A 6,000-nucleotide genomic window follows, 5' to 3' on the forward strand; every position below is an offset into this window, starting at 1 on the left:
CAATAGGGTCTATTATGTATGCCATGCTATGTACTAGGCTTGATATAGTGCATGCTCTGAGTGTCACGAGCAGGTATCAAGCGGATCCAGGCTTGGAGCACTAGAAAGCAGTAAAGTGTATCCTTAAGTACTTGAGAAGGACTAAGGATATTTTACTAGTATATGGAGGTAATAGCCTTAAGGTTGAAGGCTACACAGACTCAAGTTTTCAGTCTGATGTCGATGATAGCAAGTCGAATTCGGGGTATGTGTACACCTTGAATGGAGGAGCAGTGTGCTGGAAGAGTTCCAAGCAAAATACTACTACTGACTCGACCACAGAGGCGGAGTACATTGCTGCATTAGATGCAGCAAAGGAGGGAGTCTGGTTGAAGAAGTTCATCACAGATTTGGGAGTTGTGCCGGGTAGCGAGGAGCCGATCTCCTTATATTGTGACAACAATGGGGCGATTGCTCAAGCGAAGGAACCTAAGTCTCATCAGAAATCTAAGCATGTTCTGAGGAGGTTCCACCTTATCAGAGAGATCGTAACCCGAAGAGATGTAGCAGTGGAAAGAGTTCTATCCGAAGATAACATTACAGATCCTTGACAAAGCCATTGTCTCAGATTGTCATTGAGCGTCACAGGGGTCTGATGGGGATCAGACACATAGGTGATTGGCTTTAGGTCAAGTGGGAGATTGCTAGTCATAGGTACCCAACAAGCCAATCACGTGAGTGATGGCACGTGTGACTTCATACAGAATCTTTTTTGCTTATTTTATATTTTGGTATATATCACTTTATTACTATTGCATATATATATATATATATATATATATATATATATATATATATATATATATATATATATATATATATATATATATATATATATATATATAGTGATGTCCTTGGATTTGTGCAATAGGAATCGGATCGTGATGAGATCACGAAAATGAGATCGATTCACCTTTAAACACATATCCTAAATAATCTCGATCATAGGTTACTCGAGAGGGACATCATGATAACTGAATAGACTGGTGTGCTGTATACCCGTCCATATGATGGATGCAGCGAGTCTCATAGCTGCTCGTGTAGGGACACTAGGGATACAGTACAGATGCTCATTGGAGAATGAGTTCACTGATTGATCCGCTACGGAATGCTGGATGGTTGATGATGCCTTATTGTCAGACAACGATTCCGTAGTCCTAGTGGTATATCTGGTTCTTAGACTTGAGACACCAAGGATGTCCTGTATGAGTGCTCCACTCTTTGATACCAGACTTATAGGTTTGGTTGTCCTAGATCTATTACAACTGGTCATTGGGAGTGGTAGTCGACCTTACGAGGGTTATTGAGTGTCAATAGAGGATCATCCACTCTCGGCGTCATGAGAGGAATATCTTATATGTTCTTGCTCAGACAAATCCCTGGCCAGGGTCACTCGAGTTGAGAGAGAAAGAGTTTTTTGGGAGAATCCGATTAAAGCGAGACTCGAGTAGAAACCGTATGGGTCTGACAGCACCATGCTCGATATACGGTCTCTAGGATATTAGATGGATGAGGGACTATAAGTACACGGTAACTGAGGATAGACAGGTCCATTGGATTGGATTCTCTAGTATCGTTTGGGGACTACGGCATAGTGGCCTAGTACGTCCGTAGTCGATGAGTCAAGTGAATTATTACAAAGATAATAATTCACTGAGTTAGAAGGAGTTCTGACAAGTATGACTCATAGCCAGCTCGATATTGGGCCTAGAGGGTCACACACATATGGTAGGCATTGCGATGAGTAGAGGTTCAGATATGAGATATCCGACGGAGCCCTTGTCTTATTGGATATCCAATAAGCCCTTGAATTATTGGATCCCATGGACGAGATCCAATAAGAGCCCATGAGAGATTATTGGATAGAGATCCACTAATTTAAAAGGCTTGGGTTATTGGATGCAGATCCAATACCCAATAGGCGGGGATCCATTAGGGTTTGACAGGGGACCTCTATAAATAGGAGGGATTCAAAGCCTCATAGGCTAGAGTCTTTGCTTGCCTCTCCTATTCTCCTTCCCCTCTCCACCTTAGAGCAGACCTGGAGTTTTGAGGAGCGTCGTCACAGCCCTACTGTATGGATCACCACTAGAGAGGAGGATGCTTGACCTCCTTCACCCTCTCCTAAGGATCTGCAAGGAAATAAGGATATACGATCTCCCTAGGTAACACAATCTACTCTATACACAGTTTTTTCAGTTTCACGGATTTTGCGCACCAATCTTCGCACGACGACAAACATCTCTTTAGGAATTGGGGATTTTATTTTCTTATTCTTCCGCTGTGCATGTGATGTCGCCCCCAAAGATTTTCCCAACAAATCCTGCACACTTATCTCAACATATGGATTAGATAACAAATGACAATTGACTTTATCATCAAAATCTGAGATTCAACAATCTTTCCCTTTTTTATGATGACAATCAATTGATAATGGAGTTAACCTTAACTTCCTTTATCTATATGTCATACTTGAGATAAGTCATTCTTAAATTCAAAGCCTTTGAATTCAAGAGACATATTGATAAGTTAAGATCGTTTAACCTTATCAATACTCCCATCATGATTCCTATCATGATGTATTTCTCTAAAAATGATGTCAAGGCTTGACATCCATTTTCAGGTTTTACATTTCAAATGTAAAAGATAGCAATCGTAGCAATTCATCATATGGTAAGATATCAACATGTAAAATTATGATATAAATTCTTGATATCTTAACATAATGCAAATATTTCAAGTGTTTAGCAATCATAGCATTTTATCACATGACAAGATATCAATTTGTAGAATTACAATATAAGCTCTAGATATCTTAACATAGTGCAAATATGGCATAGTGCAAATATGGCAATCATAGCATTTCTATCACCAATTTATCATATATTTTGATGCAAGCTTTTGATATCTCAACATAATTCAAATTTAAGTATGGCACTCATAGCATCAATTCATATAGCATTAAATTCAAATATGGCACTCATAGCATCAATTCATATATTTCTCATTCAAATATGGCACTCATAGTATCAATTCATATATTTCTCCCCCTTTGTCATCAACAAAAAGGAGAACGATATAAGCAAATTTTAACTAGGTTTATGTTATTTTTTAACTATGAGTGATAGGATACCAATTATACAAACATCTCAAGGAAAACATGACATGGAGGTAACTTTCATTACTTCTTCCTCTTTATTTGTTATTATCTTTTTGCATAAAAGAGGAAAGCCATTTGTGAGCTTACTCGAATGAAGTTAAAATTGATAAGATATTAAAGCACGCTTCGTTTTTACAATGATTAAGATATGTGTGTGAATCAAATCCTTGCACGGAAAACTTTTCTCAAAAGATATAAGAAGGAATCATCAAATCCTTTTCTTGAAAGATATTTTTCACATGATAATTCTATGAGAGATGCATTTGCTAGTTAATTCCATATGTCAAAAATCAATAATGTGAATCAAACTCAATATGACATATGTTTATTAAGTCCGGAAGAGAATAATGTATTGAGAAAATCCGATTGTTAGGATCAAGAAGATCCGAAAATGAAATTGATAAGACCCTAAAGGCCTTATCGTCGCTCTGATACCAAATGATAAGACCCTAAAGGTCTTACCGTAGGCTCTGTTTCCCATCTCTAGCATCGTAACTTCCCGGCCAGCGACGACGCTCGCTGTCTTTTTCTTCACTGCCAACGCTGCGCTCCGGCCAGCGACCACCGCTACTGCTAGCCACCGCAGCCTTCTCCTCAACCGCTCGTGATCCTTCCAGCCAACTCCTTCGGTGGTGCAACAAAAACATAGTACGCAACAACCACCACGCAGCAACAAAAACAGTGGCACCCTCTACTGCCATAGCCACCGATTGTAACCACCGTCGTCGCTCCCGGCCAACGACCAACCCCTCGTTCTGCAGCAATCGCCCTCCAACAGCGAACTCAGCAACTGCAGCAAGTACACTACCTTGCCTCAACCCCAGCAGCGCACGCAACACCGATTCCTCTTCTCAACCTCGGCCGCATCAACGTCGCCTCCCCCTTGCTTAGCATATTCTACCACAACCACAGGTTGCCATCACCATAGTTTGCCATCACCGCAGCCTCAACCCCGTTGCTCGGCGATCGCCCCTGGGGTCGCAGCAGCTACAGCCACATCAGCACAGTCACCTTCCAACCCCGGTGCTCTCACCACACGCAGCGATAGAAACAGGGTAGCTACTCTTCCTCCAGCGCAGGAACCGCAGCACTGCCCTTGGCGTCCACCTCCTTGGCAACTTCACATTGACAGTGTTGATGCCCTTGACCGACACTAAAAACAAGAGTTGAGATTATAGATTTGCAGTCTTACGCAATGGCCACTGATAACTCGGTGAAAGCACAAATGGAAGCATTGGAAATCAGAATGGAGAACCGACTGCAAGAAACACTTAATGATTTCAAAAAAAGCCTACTAGAGAGCCTTAGCAAATTTCAACAAACTGGGGGCTTAAGTTCTACGTTGCACAGATCTATGAAAAATATTATTCTGTCTTTTGACAAACCCTAGAAGGCCGATCCCCTCGAAGCGATCAAGGAGGGCCAATCCCCTCGAAGCGATCAAGGAGGCTGATCCCCTCGAAGTGATCATCCCTTTCTCTTTTCTTTTTTACGATAAGACTTTAGGGTCTTATCATTTGGTATCAGAGCCTACGATAAGACCTTTAGGGTCTTATCATTTGGTATCAGAGCGACGATAAGACCTTTAGGGTCTTATCAATTGGTATCAGAGCCTATGATAAGACCTTTAAGGTCTTATCATTTGGTATCAGAGCAGCGATCCTCGGCGTTCTCGCTGTAGTTCGTCATCTCAAAAAAAAAAAAAAAATTATGTGAGGAAGGGTGAAGTCGACAGTCACGAACACTAATCCTTCTCAACCGAGAAGGAACCTCTGCGTCGCCGCTGCCCTTTGTTACAGTTATCTTCATCTTTGGAAAAAAAAAAAAAAAAGCAAGAGGAAGAAGAAGAAGCCGCTACCACCCCTGCTTCCCCTGCCGGACCCCTGTTTCCGGCCAGCCCACCCGCCACCGCTGCTCCCCAACCGACAGACACCACCGTCGCCGCTGCCCTCCCCCCCCTAGCCAGCGACCTCACTGCACGCATCTCGCTCGAGCGAGAAGGGCCGCGGCCGCCATTTCCCAGCCAGCGGACCACCCATCGTCGCTTCTACCGTCGGCGATGCTGCCCTAGCCGCACCGCTATCGCTGCCTTACCTCGGTTGCAGCTTCGGCCGCGTGATCTGTCGGCATCGCTATTTCTGTGGTGTGATAAAAACAGAGCAGCCGCCGTTCCCTCTGCTACCCCAGGCGTCGGTTGCCTCTACCGCCGCCGCTACTTCTCGGCCACTTCAATGCCACCCCTCTCCTTCGTTGCCGAGCCACCACTGCTGCCAGCCACCATGCGATGACTGCCGCACGCCTCCCAGCCGCCGATCCTCCTTGCTCTACATCTGTAGTGACAAAAACAGGGCAACTCACCGGTTGCCCTTGTTCCCAAATGCGACACTACCGACTCCTCCTTCTCCACCGCCGCCGTTGCTTCTCGGCCACTCGACCATCGCCGCCGCCACTCCCCAGCCAGCAACGTCCCCTCCTCGTTGTGCCATACCCACCACAACCACATTATCATCCCCATTTCTCCCCTTTCTTTCACGATAAGACTTTAGGGTCTTATCATTTGGTATCAGAGCGACGACAAGACCTTTAGGGTCTTATCAAAAATTTAACACTTTCATGCATTCGGAAAAGGTTTTGCTATAGATTTTCAAATTCAATCATAAAGATAAAACATGCTTATTATCATGGAAATTTTTGTATCCAAAACACATAATTTCCAACATGTAATTAAGGCATGTAATTGTGTAAAATCATCATGGCAATTAAGTGATTTGATCATTAAACCAAAAAAGTCCAAAAAATAA

Source organism: Musa acuminata, chromosome BXJ1-11 (genome assembly GCF_036884655.1).
Source record: "Musa acuminata AAA Group cultivar baxijiao chromosome BXJ1-11, Cavendish_Baxijiao_AAA, whole genome shotgun sequence".
NCBI classification, from domain to species: Eukaryota; Viridiplantae; Streptophyta; class Magnoliopsida; order Zingiberales; family Musaceae; genus Musa; species Musa acuminata.